Source organism: Staurois parvus, unplaced genomic scaffold (genome assembly GCF_062004578.1).
Source record: "Staurois parvus isolate SC_StPar_1 unplaced genomic scaffold, SC_StPar_1.0 ptg000133l, whole genome shotgun sequence".
NCBI classification, from domain to species: domain Eukaryota; kingdom Metazoa; phylum Chordata; class Amphibia; order Anura; family Ranidae; genus Staurois; species Staurois parvus.
The window spans coordinates 379,244-394,308 of NW_028317929.1; positions in this window are offsets into that span (position 1 = coordinate 379,244).

Genomic DNA, 15,065 nt, shown 5'->3' on the forward strand with positions numbered 1-15,065 from the left:
TGCATTTGTCACTCATTTTTTCATGTGGCAAAATTTGTGCTTGTTTCTGTGTTTGGTGTGCCGTTAACAATTAATGCCACTGAAAGCAAAACTAGTTAATTTTAGGTGTATAAATGTGGTCATACGCTATACAATCTGATTGTACAATCTCTGTGCATTCTCCTTTAGATTTACCAAAACTACATAGTAGGAGGACACAGCATCTATCCAATCACTTTATATCCAATCAAGCAGGCCTTTGCATTACATCAGGGGTGTCCCGTGGGCTGCTTGCGGCCTGAGCCTGGCTGAAAGGATGCTGGGGTAGCCAGGCAAATTAACGTGGGGAGAAATCCCAGGAATGCTGTGAAAAAATAGTTGATGGATGAAGGGTGTGTACTAAAGAGGTCAGTGCAAGATGTGCATGCTAATAAGATCAGCTGGTAATCTGCTTCCGGGGTCCTACTGGCTCCTCTGTCCTCATTTCAGGAACTGAAAAAGCTTTCTAAGAAATTTGCCAAAGGCTAAGGTAAGGCCTTGCTCTCCAAATCAAAAGAGCTTGAATATTTTTGCAACTGAAGTACATTAATGGTGCATGGGTAAGCTGGAAAAAAAAGTGAGCGTAGCCTTTAAGCAGACTGACATGGATATATTTTGCCATTTTATAATTATTCCTTTTCCAGGAAAATTCAGTTTCTGATGATGAACTGTGCTTACTTACTATCTAGATTCTTCCAAACACTGTTATGTGCAAAACGGAACTCTTTGCGATGACTGCTTTAAAAAAAAAAGTTTAGAAAGAACATTGTGTTCTGTCATAATCTATTTATTGACCCAAATATATGAAAAATTCAACATTCATTAAAAAGTAAGAAGGGCTCATGTACAAAGTTTCCCATGACTGCATTAAAAGAAAATTACACTTGAAGTGTCAGCAGATGATTAATATAGGATATTTAATATTCAGTTTAACACTTAAAGCTTAAGTCCAAGCAAACAGACAAATACACAGAAGAATTCTACAATAAAGAACTGTTTTTTTTTCTGCCTAAACATTGGCACGTTTGTGTATCAAATTCTGAAAGTTACAAAAGAGATGAGCCGACGGTTCAGACTGAACCTTTGCCTGTTTACTGTCTGTTTGGTAGGAGGCAAAAATCATATATAGAAGCAGTGTTTCTATTGTTTCTATATATGACAGCTTCCCACCATCAATGGTTCCTAAGGAATCCCCAGCATATAAGCAAAGGGGTGGGGATAGGAGCAGGGACGGACTGACAATGCATGGGGCCCCCGGGCAATAGGGGATAATGGGGCCCCTCTGTCCTTGCCCAAACTCAAAAAAGCCTATGAAAAAGGTACCAGGGGCATCTCATGGGGCCCCCTACTGACCCTCGGCCCTCGGGCAGTGCTCTTGTTTCCAAATGGCCAGTCCCCCCTGGATAAAAGTAACATCACTGCCCATATATGGCCACTGGCCATTTTTAGGCAATGACATTACTCAAAGATGGCCATGGTCATATATTTTGTTAATGATGTCACCACTGTCCCCGTCCCTTCCCTTATACAGCTGATGACAGTTTGGGGAGCTGTCATTCGTATATGATGCTGTCAGAATTGGTCACGTTCGCCAAGTTATTTATTTATTTTTTTTAGGGTGAGTTCACATTGTAACTGACAATGGGCTGACAACAAGGGACTTTTTATTTTTTTTTTTTAATACATTGTCAAACATTTGGGTGTCTTTATTTCTAGATTACATTTTGTTTTGTGAATGAGTAGGCATACTATGTACCCCATACTTCCCCCATGTACTCACTTAGGTGGGAGGCGAGTGGTATCTGGGGCCCCCTTGTTATTAAAGGGGATCTTCCATATTCCAAGATGCCCTCAGCCTGCAGACCCCTAGAACCACTGGCCAGCTTTGTGGGTATGTGGGGCCCTTGTCCTCATCAATATGCCATGTTGAGGGCATCCCCCTTTCCTGGCCAGCCAGGTTTCATGCTTGAATTAAGGATCTGGTATACAGCAATAAGGGGACCTCTCAGACAAAAAAGTTTTTGTGTGTAGCACTATCCCCTTAAGTAATTTTTGGGTTCCCTGTCAATCTGGACCTTCTTTTGAAACCCCAACCTCTGCTCACACCACCGTACTCGTGTGACCACAATAAACCACAACTGTAAAATTAACTCACACACAAGGTAGTATAAACCAGTATGAAGTTTATATTGGCATTAAATGTAACTTGGTCAAAAAGAGCAGAATAACATGGGTATATGCAGCAAAGATAATCACTCTTGTCAATTTTAAGTAAAAGTAACAGCATTTGCAGTGAAATACCCGTAACTGTTAGCAGGCCTGCTTTCAGAAATAATCCAATGCTTCCAATCTGAGGAGACTGTTAAATCCCCAGTGAGCAAGAACAACTCTCAACATAGGTAAGCTCATTGTGAGTCCTCAGAACTAGACGACAGGGATTAAATGTGAAGTGAAGAGAGCTCTCATTTATAATTGATCAAGGTCCCTTTAAGAATACTATAAAGTCTTCTGTGAGCTTGTTGGGGCCAAGTTGGTATGCAATTGAATTAAGATTTATATGATAGTTCCTCGAACAGTAACCCAAAGAAAATGAGGATAAAAAAAAGTGAAGGATTTAACATCTTTCCTTTTGCTGGTAGTAATTTAGTGCAGGGTCTCCTTTAAGGCACTAGATAAAAGGCAGACTTGAAATAGCAGAGAGTACCAATTGGCATAACTGTCTATGGGCAAGGACAACTCTCTCTGGATGTCAAAGGCCAAAGGCAACAGTAGTAGGAATTCCACTCTACTGGAAATGGGAACTTGTTGTTTCAGTTGGCACTGCTGTATTCTGGCCTGCAACTGTATGTTCTGTGGTCGGCTTGAATGATGATACTGTAATGCAGATGTATCCCAACGGTGGCAGCTGGGTGAACTAGGTCGCAACCTGGGACAACTATATGTAATGTTCACAACTATGTGCAGGTACAGTAGGTAGTTGAGGTGACAAAACTGTCATTGTTCACTCCAGCGGATTGTAGTGGTCGTCTTTTCTGGCAGATGAGGGCCCCACAAAGACTCTCCGGTTCTGACTCGGCATCCCATCTGGTCTCCTGCTAACAGATTGGCTCACTGGGCAGCATGGCAGGACAGGTGATCAGTAGACTCTTTCCGCTCCTTTTCCCTCTCCAACTCTGGCTCCGCGGCCTAGTTCAGCACTTCAGCCATCAGCCTTTCCCTCACTCTCCTGGCCAGTCTCCTGGGCTTTGATATTCATATGTCCCCGCTTACATGCTACCTCCCCTGGGAAATGCAGTCCCTGGGCATCCTGCTCACCATTCAAGTCCTGCTGTTCAGCATACAAGTTCCAGAGGGCTGTTCTGCCAAATGTGAATGACCCTGAATTGCAGACCACCACCATCGAATGTCCATTTTAAAGCACTGCATCTAACACCATTTCAACGGGTTACATGTGGATCCCCCTTTAAAACCATATGAGACCTGAAGTGTCTGGTATAGATTTCCTGGGGGACCTCACACTTTTTTGTTGGTGTGTATAAAGTACCCCCTTAAAATTCACAGCAGACTCAAAAGGTTTTTTTTTTCATTCTTGCTGTAGGATGTGCTACAGCAAAAGTGACATTTACAAAGAAACTATACAGTTGGAAGAAAAAATATGTGAACCCCTTGGGATTACGTGGAGTTTTGCATGAATTGGGCATGAAATGTGCTCTGAACGTCATCTAAGTCACAACAATAGAAGAACACAGTCTGCTGAACATAATGCTACACAAAGATTAGATGTTGCCATGGTTTAATTGCACATAACATGTAAACATTCACAGTGCAGGGAGGAAAAAGTATGTGAGGCCCTAGCTTAATGACTTCTCCCAGAGCTAATTGGAGCCAGGAGTGAGCCAACCTTGACTCCAATCAGTGTGATGATATTGGATGTGTTGCTGACAGCTGTCCTGCCCTTAAAAAACACACACCTGTTTTGGGTTTACTGGTTTCAAGAAGCACTCTCTGATGTGAACCATGCCTCGCAGAAAAGAGCTCTCAGAAGACCTACGATCAAGAATTGTTGACTTGCATGAAGCTGGAAAGGGTTACAAAAGTATCTCCAAAAGCCTTGATGTTCATGTATCCACGGTAAGACAGACTGTCTACAAATGGAGAAAGTTTAGCACTGTTGCTACTCTCCCTAGGCGTGGTCGTCCTGTAAAAATGACTGCAAGAGCACAGCGCAGAATGCTGCATGAGGTAAAGAAGAATCCCAGAGTGTCAGCTAAAGACCTACAGAAATCTCTGGCACATGCTAACATTTTGGTTGACACATCTACAATAAGGAAAACATTAAACAAGAATGGAGTACATGGGAGGACACCACGGAGGAAGCCATTGCTGTCCAAAAAGAATATTGCAGTACGTTTGAAGTTTGCAAAAGAGCACCTGGATGTTCCAACAGCACTGCTGGCAAAATATACTGTGGACAGATAAAACCAAGATTGGGTTGTTTGGGAAGAACACACAACACTATGTGTGGTGAAAAAAAGGCACAGCACACCAACATCAAAACCTCATCCCCACTGTAAAACAGGGAGCATCATGGTTTGGGGCTGCTTTTCTGCCTCAGGGCCTGGACGAATTGTTGTCATTGATGGGAAAATGAATTCCAGAGTTTATCAAGACATTTTGCAGGAAAACGTACGACCATCTGTCCACCAACTGAAGCTCTGCAGAGGATGGGTGATGCAACAGGACAACGACCCAAAGCATACAAGTAATTCAACAAAACAATGGCTGCAACAGCATAGAATACGCCTTCTGGAGTGGCCCAGTCAGAGTCCTGACCTCAACCCGATTGAAATGCTGTGGCATGACCTTAAGAGAGCGATTCACACCAGACATCCGAAGAATATTGCTACACTGAAACAGTTTTGTGAAGAGGAGTGGTCCAAAATTACTCCAGATTGTTGTGCAGGTCTGATCTGCAACTACAGGAAACGTTTGGTTGAGGTTATTGCTGCCAAAGGAGGGTCAACCAGTTATTAAGTCCAAAGGTTCACATACTTTTTCCTCCCTGCACTGTGAATGTTTACATGTTATGTGCAATGAAACCATGGCAACATCTAATGTTTGTGTAGTATTATGTTCAGCAGACTGTGTTCTTCTATTGTTGTGACTTAGATGACGTTCAGAGCACATTTTATGCCCAAGTCATGCAAAACTCCACGTAATCCCAAGGGGTTCACATACTTTTTCTTGCAACTATATATATACATATATATTTTTTTATTTATTTCGCGGCCACGTCTGCCAATCTCCGGGTCCCGGCCGGTGAATACTCGCCAGCACACGATGATTGCCGAGGATCTCCGACGGAAGAACTGTTTGTAAACAAAACTGTTCTCCCTGTCAGCTCGTGCACACTACAAAGCAGTGTGCTTACAGTGAAGCACAAACACACGGCCCCATAGTAAAACACAACCAGCTCACAGCTAACCCTTTGATAGCCCACATGTAAACCCCTTCCTGTCCAGTGCCATTAGTAGAGTGGCAGTGCTTTTTTTTTAGCACTGATCACTGTATTGGTGTCACTGTGAATGTCAGTTACACCAAGTCAGTTCTCCCCAGTGTCAGAATGCCCGCCACAGTCCCGAAGTCCCGCTATAAGTTGCTGATCGCCGCCATTACTAGTAAAAAAATTACAGTATATATAATGCCATTTGTAAATCCTATAACTTTCACATAAACCAATTAATTTACATGTATTGGGATTTTTTTTAGAAAAGACATGTAGCAGAATACATTTTTGCCTAAATTTATGACAAAATTTGATTTTTAAAATTTTTTTACTGGACATGTTTAGGGAAAAAGTCAAAAATATTGTTTTTTTCTCAAAATGGTTGGTCTTTTTTTTATAGCGCAAAAATAAAAACGGCACAGGCGATCAAATACCACCAAAAGAAAATTCATGGTAGAAAAAGGATGTAAATTTAATTTGGGTGCTGCGTTGCAATTGTCAGTTAAAGTAACGCAGCGCCATAACGCAAAAAATGGCCTGGTCAGGAAGGGGGGTAAATCCTCAGGAGGGCAAGTGGTTAAAGAGATTTGGCATTTTTAATGTAACAATTTAAGGAATAATAAAATCACTGCTCCTGGCCAAATGCTCTTTTTTGACACTAGTTCCCTATCAACCTGAAAATGGGCATTTTTAATTTGACAGATCAAATCGATTTCCCTATCAACCTGAAAATGGGCATTTTTAAATTTGACAGATACCATTGATTTTAGTGGGGTTTGCGTTCAGCATCTGAACTTTGAAGTTCGCTACACCACACAGGCCTGTACAGCAGGTCAGAAGGGCTGATTTTTCTGTACTGCAATTAAGTTACACTAAAATATTTTGTTTCTCCTCCAATCTGTGACAGGACTGTGTCACTCTGCTCATTCCTCCTGTCAGTATGCGCCTAACCAGCACATGAGCACTGCAGCACAGTGGACTGTCTTCTTACACTTTCTGGCCTCTGCGCCTTAGGACAGGCGGCTTGAAATAGCCAGCAGTAGAATTTTTTTATGTGGTAGCCCCATATTACACTGTAAAAAGGCAGGGTTCCCAGCAGCCATATTAATAATGTGCCTAGATAGGATAGAGAATGGATCAGAACTGCTTCTGATAACTGCATAGGGGATGTAGGCACTGTTTTTTAAATTAGATACCGTATTTGCCGGCGTATAAGACGACTGGGCGTATAAGACGACCCCCCTACTTTTCCTGCTAAAATGTAGTGTTTGGGCTATACTCGCCGTATAAGACTACCCCTCTTCCAATGCACACCAGTGGGAGGAATAGTGCCCCATCATTGATGTCAGTGGGAGGAATAGTGCCCCATCATTGGTATTAGTGGCAGGAATAGTGCCCCATCATTGGCATTAGTGGCAGGAATAGTGCCCTATCATTAGTATCAGTGGAGGAATAGTGCTCCATCATTGGTGTCAGTGGGAGGAACAGTGCCCCATCATTGGTGTCAGTGGGAGGAATAGTGCCCCATCATTGGTATCAGTGGCAGGAATAGTGCCCCATCATTGGTATCAGTGGGAGGAATAGTGCCCCATCATTGGTATCAGTGGGGGGAATAGGTGCCCCATCATTGGTATCAGTGGCAGGAATGGTGCCCCATCATTGGTATCAGTGGCAGGAATAGTGCCCCATCATTGATGTCAGTGGGAGGAATGGTGTCCCATCATTGGTGTCAGTGAGGGGTGGAATAGTGCCCCATCATTGGTGTCAGTGGGGGGTGGAATAGTGCCCCATCGTTGGTGTCAGTGGGGGGGGGAATAGTGCCCCATCATTGGTGTCAGTGGGGGGGAGGGATAGTGCCCCATCGTTGGTGTCAGTGGGAGGAATAGTGCCCCATCATTGGTATCAGTGACACCAATGATGGGGCACTATTCCTCCCACTGAGACTTGCTGACCCTGTTCTCGTATGGTGCTGCTGCAGCCAGCATATGTGGTTGCAGCAGCACCTCTACACAGAACACTTACCTGCTGCTCCGGCACTCAATTTTCGCGGGGCCGCTCGGCTCCGCCCCCTCGCCGGTGATTGGCCGCCTGTGTGCCTTTCCTGAGCTACAGTTCTGGCGGCCAATCACCGGTGAGGAGGCGGAGCCGAGCAGCCGCACGAACATCCAGTGGCCGAACTGAAGGAGACGCCGCGCTTCCTGGACCGGATCGTCGTGGGACTGGATCCAGGTAAGAGACATCAGCCCCTGCAAACCCCTGTACTTAATGCCGCAGCCCCCCTAAACATGTGTACCGGCGTATAAGACGACCCCCGACTTTTGAGAAGATTTTCAAGGGTCAAAAAGTCGTCTTATACGCCGGCAAATACGGTAGATACTCTTCATCAATATTTTTAGGGAGAAAAATGCTGTGTATCCTGGGGAACTTAGAAGTTGGAAGAGTGAATTACTTTTTTTAATTTTTTTTATATATATATCTGCTGATGTGTGTCCTGCAGTCTCTTTCCAGCCTCTCAATATGAACTGTCTACAGTCATAACAAGCTGAATGTGTGTTTTTATAAGGGCATATTTTATGTTTTGCTGGCAGCAAGTTTTATTTTTTTCACAGCCTGCCCCTCGCAATCATTTCACTGCTAAACTACTGCAAGTGCATTTTCACTGGGCATATTATTTCTAGATACAATTTTTTAAGGATTTCTTGTTCTACAGAAATTCAATATACCTGTGAAATGTGCATGTGCGCAGAAGCATATTTTTTTTATTTGTAAGTCACTCTGTCAGATTCCTTTCCACTCAGGAGATTGGGGATAACACGGTCAGAATGTTGTCACCCCATAACACAAAGAGCCCGAACAAGGACCTTTGTATCAGTATCATCAGCTGTTGAGGCTTATATGAGATTTTAGTGGTTGGGTTTATATCTATTTTAGTTAACTATGCTTGAGTTATTTGAATTGTAGTGCTGGGATAAGTTGTCTTATGTGCTCTGCCTATGCATACAAATCAGTACATCCACAAATCCTTTAAATCTTTTTGCAGCAACTTAGTGATAGCTAGCTTATTAATTGTCAACACCTGAGCTACTTTATTTCTAATAAAAAGGTGGATTTTTTTTTTATTAGGAGAGTTTGTTTTTTTATATTGTCTCAAAATAAAAAATAAGTGGAAGCGTATGCACCTAAATCAACTCACATGATATCACTCACATTCACTGTGCCCCTTAATTCCAAAAGATAAAACAAACGTTGGGCATGTATTGGTTAGGCCTATTATCCCTGATTACAACTGTCCTGCTGCTGGTTACTTTTACACTGCTGTATCCTCTGTAGTATAATTTCTAGTGCCATTACTAAGAAGCAAGTACTACTAGTAACTAGTGAGTTTTTCAGCAGCTGCCAAGCAGTGGGTAATGTCTGCCATGACAATCAGAAAATTTTCATTAACTTTTTGGCCTCACAACATTGTAAGCTGAATAGGAGACCTTTTGCTTTGGCATTCCCATCAATCCACTTCAGATCCATAGGTCCATTTGGTTTGAGCGCAATATGTTTGTTATTGATGCAGAGCCATAGCAAGATCATTCTGTAGAAGCCCTGTCCTATGCTGTCGCATACCTGCAGTAAATAAATTTACTGTGTGTTGCTGCTAGACTGTAACCAGCCTGAGCATTGATTTACCTTTTTTCTAGAATTCTCTGTTTCCTAAGCTCAGTAGGTTGATTGTTTCTGCCTGTTACAAAGAAAAAAGGTTCCAGTGGCCAAGGTGGAGGACAATTTCACGTTATGAATATGTATCTGACTCAGATAATCCCTGTGGACTTTGTTCAGATGTATGATTTTGGAGATGATACATTTTTGGGCCATCTTTTCAGAGTGTTCTCTGCCTCCTGGACTTTTGCCCTGGAGAAGATATATGTTTAGTGTGTCTCTTCACTTGAACCTTTTCTCAGCCTGCAGAATGTGTCAAAGGTCCAAGGAATTACACTACCTGCTGGAATGGATGTCTGAGTGTTACAAAGAAGCTAAGCAGTAGTTGCTGGTCTACTGTAAAAAGGACTGGATTCATTTCCCAATAAAAATATCTTTGGCTACTATCAGAGGGTCAACAGCCAAAGTGATTAGAGATACACTATTGCTCAAAAAAGTCTGTAACTTCTTTACACGATCTTCACTTTGTCTAGCCAAACATACCAAGAGGCTGTTGTTAAAGGGACTGCTACTATTGCTACCACCAGAACACTTGGCCTATTTTTGTGTTATTTTGCACATCCTGCATCTCTAAACTGTCTCTCCTAGACTTGAGTTCATCAATAAAAAGACTAAGGTGACTGATGCCCAACTTATTTTGCATCCCACTTAAACCAAAAGCCAGACTCTGAGATGAAGTAGCCGGCTACAAAACCTAGAGGGTCATTCTGCACCATCCCAAGAGGAGTGGTACAATTTCATCAATATACATGTCATGGTAGCAGAAAAACGCCTTCCTGCCTTTAATTCAGGAGATATGATCACTTGAAAGTGTTTTTCTTAGTCTTTTCATCCCTGCTAATCGTGTTTGTTTAAACAGGGCAGGGAAGGACTTAAATGGAAAAAAGTATATTAAAAAATAATAAATGAAAATGATTTCAAAATGTCAGTTCATAAACAGTGAAAAATGGAGGGTGGGAAAATGGCTAGGTCTGGGCCAGCATATTTGGCTATCAGCATTATGAAATTTCAGGGTTCTGCCTTTCAATATTATTTAATAGACCATTGGTCTCTCACTTCTTTTTATAAGACCTAATATATGCCAGAGATCAGCAGTAAAGCAGATCTGCTACCTGTGGTTCCTTTATTATGTGGTCTCCCCTCTCTATAATATGCTTTCTATCAGGACTGCAGAGTATAGGAGTCCCTGCAACTCAACTCCTGATCAATATAGCACTTACAGGATAGGTTTCCACCCAACCTGCCAATCAAGCTCACTATTTAGCTGTGCTCAGACCAATACCTGTTTTCTGACCATTTAAGTTAATTTCCTAGCCCCGGTCCATGGCATTTCTATTAATTTTTACAGACTTCAGTCTGTATCTGACTACTTTTATTCACCTGCCTACACTGACTTTTTTGTACTTGTTGCTAATATTGTCCATTGACTGTGTACCACACCCTAGTTCTATCCCTATTCAACTGCCATCTGCACAGGTGTGTGAGGGTTGCAACCAGGTACACCCACCAGTCCTTGTGGGGTACTCTAGTAAAAATCTCTTTGTTTGTTCTTAGACTCTGCACCTTTTTCCCTTAAAGGGTCACAGCACTATGTTCAATGTGTTGATTTCACAGGGGATCTACTATTTATGTTTCCAATCTTGTCCTCTCTGGGCTTCAGAAATGGTCTTTTAGAGACATTTCTCTCTACTCTCACCTACAAGGTATTTTTTACAGATATCACTAAAGATAATCTAGGCTTTGGATTGAACTTTGTTCAGCCTGAACTTGTGCCCCAAAGCCACATGTAACAAAGCTTCGGGCATGCTGGTGCCACCTTGACCTAAAATGGCCACTTGGCCATAATTGGTCAATCATCTCTGCCATTTCAGTGTCAATGTTTTTGTTTTCTGTAAGGCAATGGAAAATGGATAGTTTCATTGTGTTTATCTGACTTTCCTATGTTGCTACTTTGTAGCTTTTCTGCTTCAGCTCACCTTTCAGTGTTTCATTGTCTTCTTGACTGCCATTAAATCATCCACATTTGGATTTTAATTGATCCACTGAACAACATCAATTATGCTCCCCAATCCATAGATCCGACCCATCTTGTGGGTATCTTAGGCTTGCTCTAAAACTTACCTTTACGTGGAGCTTGTGGAGAGATCAGTTAACCCCGTAGGTTGCAAGCCGACGATCCCCGCAGGATGAATTGGATCTGCGGATTGGGGAGCATAATGGATCGGATTCCGATACATAATGCTCAATCTGCAGATCCGATCCATCCTGCGGGGATCGTTGGAGGGGTGACACCAATTGTTACTGCACCGGGTGACACCAACCCTAGGGACACCCCTGGCCAGCGCTCCTGGCTCTCCCCCTTTACCAGTGCCCCCAACAGCAAGCTGCTTACTATGGGAACACTAGTGCGTGCTCACTCCCAAGCCCCACTCTATGAGTCCATAAGACACATTATTATTTCAACAATAGGATCAATTGCTTAAAAAAAAAAAGAAACCATGGAGAGTAGTTCCATAGTAGGAAGAGGAAAGATAAAAGTACACTTACACCTGTTAAGGCTGCAGTCACCTCAAGTGCTCAGAAGGGGGGGGGATCTGTCTCCATGCAGGGTCCAGGTGGTTGATCTCTATGTTTCAGGGGTTCTCTTTCCATCACCAGCCCCCACCTGTGCATCTATGACCACTAGTCAGCATCCTGAACATTTATCCCTACCTTTATTATTTGTAACAGAATGAATGCCACTATCCTGCTAAACATGGAGAGAGATAATGCAGAGCTGACCAGAACTTTGAGAACTGCATCCCAGAATTGCTCCTAAAAGTGAAACTGAGGTCACCAGCCGTAGCCTGTCCAACATTTTGCCTGACAATGTGGGAGGCCACAGTTCAGTGGTGGTTGACCAGTAACAAGCCACAGGAAGAAAAGGGGTTTTGTACACCATAAAAAGGTTTGACCACTGCAAGTTCCACCTGCCAGAGTCTCTTTCCAGTTTACCTGTGAACCTGAGACATATGGACAGAACAGAAAGTACCTGACACTGAAAAAAAACAGTACCTGACACAGACAATGCACATCTCATGATACCTGAAACTAACAATACACATCAAATGCAACTTGGGACTTATGATATACAGCCTGTCAATATATGGGACTGATAATGCACAAGCCTGTGATACATGGGGCTAACAATACACACACTATCGATACCTGGAACTGACAATACATTGCCTGCTGATACCTTGCAATGACAATACATGGCCTGCCAGTACCTGGAACTGGCAATACACAACCCATGTTCAAAACAAAGAGTAATCAACCACTCTACATACAATACAAAGCTTCACACAAATATGCACAGATACTATAGTGATTAAATCCACCTTACTTGAATCTTGATATGTCTATGTGAGTGGGGGACACTAGAACTACACTCACCAATTGCCTAGGTTCTAGGCAGGAGTTTATGGCCATGCGAAAATTGATATTAAGACATAACTCCAGATGTAGTAGAAGTAGAAGTGAGCTGCAATGAGCACAGTTAACCCTCTAGTAACCCAAGGCTAACTGACTGTACTATTAACACTAAGAAATCCAGACACTACTACAGTTAGAGAATACCAACTCCCATGTGCTCAGCATTTAGGAACTGGTGTCGTAGACAGGGCTGCTGTTAGAAACCATGGGGCCCCCCATACAGCCAACCTGACAGGGCCCCCTCAAATAAACACAGTTTACTATGCTTCAGTTATTAATGAACACAGTGAGTGATCAGTACCAATTACTCACTGTGTTCATTCAGGAAAGAAAGAGGCTGGAAAATGTGACATTTACTGCACCCTTCCCCCACTCTCCATCCTGAAGGATCCTATGGTGTGTTTGTAGTTGCTGGTGGGAAGGCTGGTGAGGGGGCAATTACCCTCTGATCCCCTGTATGGCTATCTCTGTAGCAGCCAAAAGTCAGTGGGAGAGAGAGGAGAAAACACCAGTTTTCAACTGCCGCAGAAAGCCATACAGGGGATTTGTTCCAGTAATTCCCCCCCCCCCCGCAACACAGATCACCCAGCTGCCTGGGCCCCCTGCTGGCCTGGGCCCCATACAGGAAGGACCGGTGGTACCCCCTTATACACGGCCCTGGCCATAGAGCCTGAACTGGCATCCACCAACCCAGCAATACTTGTCACCTCACTCCTTTTGACATGTCCACATTTACTAATGGATACAGGAAATTAACCTCTCTGTAACTATGTGCTTTCTTTTTCTCACTCAGAGGCCCCCCTACATCTCTCCCATGACTCCCAGGCTAGGTCCCTAGGTACTCTGTGCCACAGGTCCGATTCCAAAGTGTGGGGAGCCAGCTGAAAGTGAAGGGAACAAACACAACACCCCTTCACTACCCAAGTGTAGTACTACCCCCTTAGGGGTTGCTGATACATTTGGGTCCCCCTATAGTCCTGCAGACCAGGCATTCAGCATTTTCCACACGTGCTTGCATCAGAGCCAGAAATCAGTCGTTAAGCTTTTGTTTTGTAGTTTATTGGGGGGTTTAGAACTAGGATAGGGTAAGGAGGGGTATAGGATGCCCAAGAAAACCGATAACTGAGGACAAACTTCCTGGGACTATTTACAAACGTCTCTTCTGCAGCACAGTCTCTGTTGGAGAGCTAGCCAGCATCTGCTTGATGCACCACCCCAGACCCTAGATGAAATGCTTCTCTTCACCCAACAATCTGGAGATTTTCCTGAGCAGGGGATCTGGTTCCATCCCCTTAAATGGATGTACAGTCACTAGTAGGGGGCTAATCTAGTTTCCCACCAGGGCGCTCCTTCCCCTATCCGCCCAGGGGGTGCAGGTGTACTCACTCAGATCCTCTCCTGTGCCGCTTGTGGGTTGGCTGCTACCAGGCCTACAAGCTAGGCGGCTCTTTCCCTGCCATACAGGTGGTCCTTGCTCAGGGGGCCAGTGAGCTCCAAGTTTTACACCTTTCAAGCTCCTGGATTGCAGGCAGGCCCCATCCCACTAGGCCTCCTGGCAGCCTTCTTCCTCCGGACTCACATCTTCCTCAAACTCTACACCTCTCCCACCACACTCCTGCCACTGAGCAGGCTCCAACACTTAAGGGAATTCAGCCCCTTGCCTAGACTTCTGTTGGGGATTGGCTGAGGTCTCTCAAGAGTGCTGCCAGCCACTCCTCATATCCACCCACTGTCTTCAAGGCCTTCCTCCAAAAGCAGCAAGGGGACATTTCAGAGAGGCTGACATGCAGAGCCTCTCAGCCCTGACCACAATTTGACCCCTCTGACTATTACACCTGTGCTGCTAATCAGCTCCTGTCTAACCATTAGGATCTAACTCCCCCTAGCTAAACTAGGAGGGCACTACACAAGTAACCATCCCCCTATGCCAGGTCACTCATTTCCTGGCTGGTTGGTTGCTTTAAGTGATGATACATGTACGGTTGTAACGAACAGCAGCAATATAGCCTACACTAGACAGCATCCTACATGCTGGACTAAAATGTACTGTATAATCTCTAACCTTCAGTCTCCTTATTGCCAGCCCTGTTCTTTGTATATGCCATGCAGTGTACCAATTAAGAGAGGAACATTAGACCAAACATTGAATAGTTATTGAAGTAAGGCAAACATACAGGAACAGTTCTTGTCAGTCAACTTCTTACAAAAAATCCTGTACAGAGGTGCTCTAGTGCCCATAGGGTAATCATACCTCATTAGCAGCAAAGAGTCCTTAGAGTCCATTAAGGCAGAGTCCATAATTGGCAAATAATCCACAAAACACATTTAGTTAATTTAGTCAATGATTGGCAGTGATCCT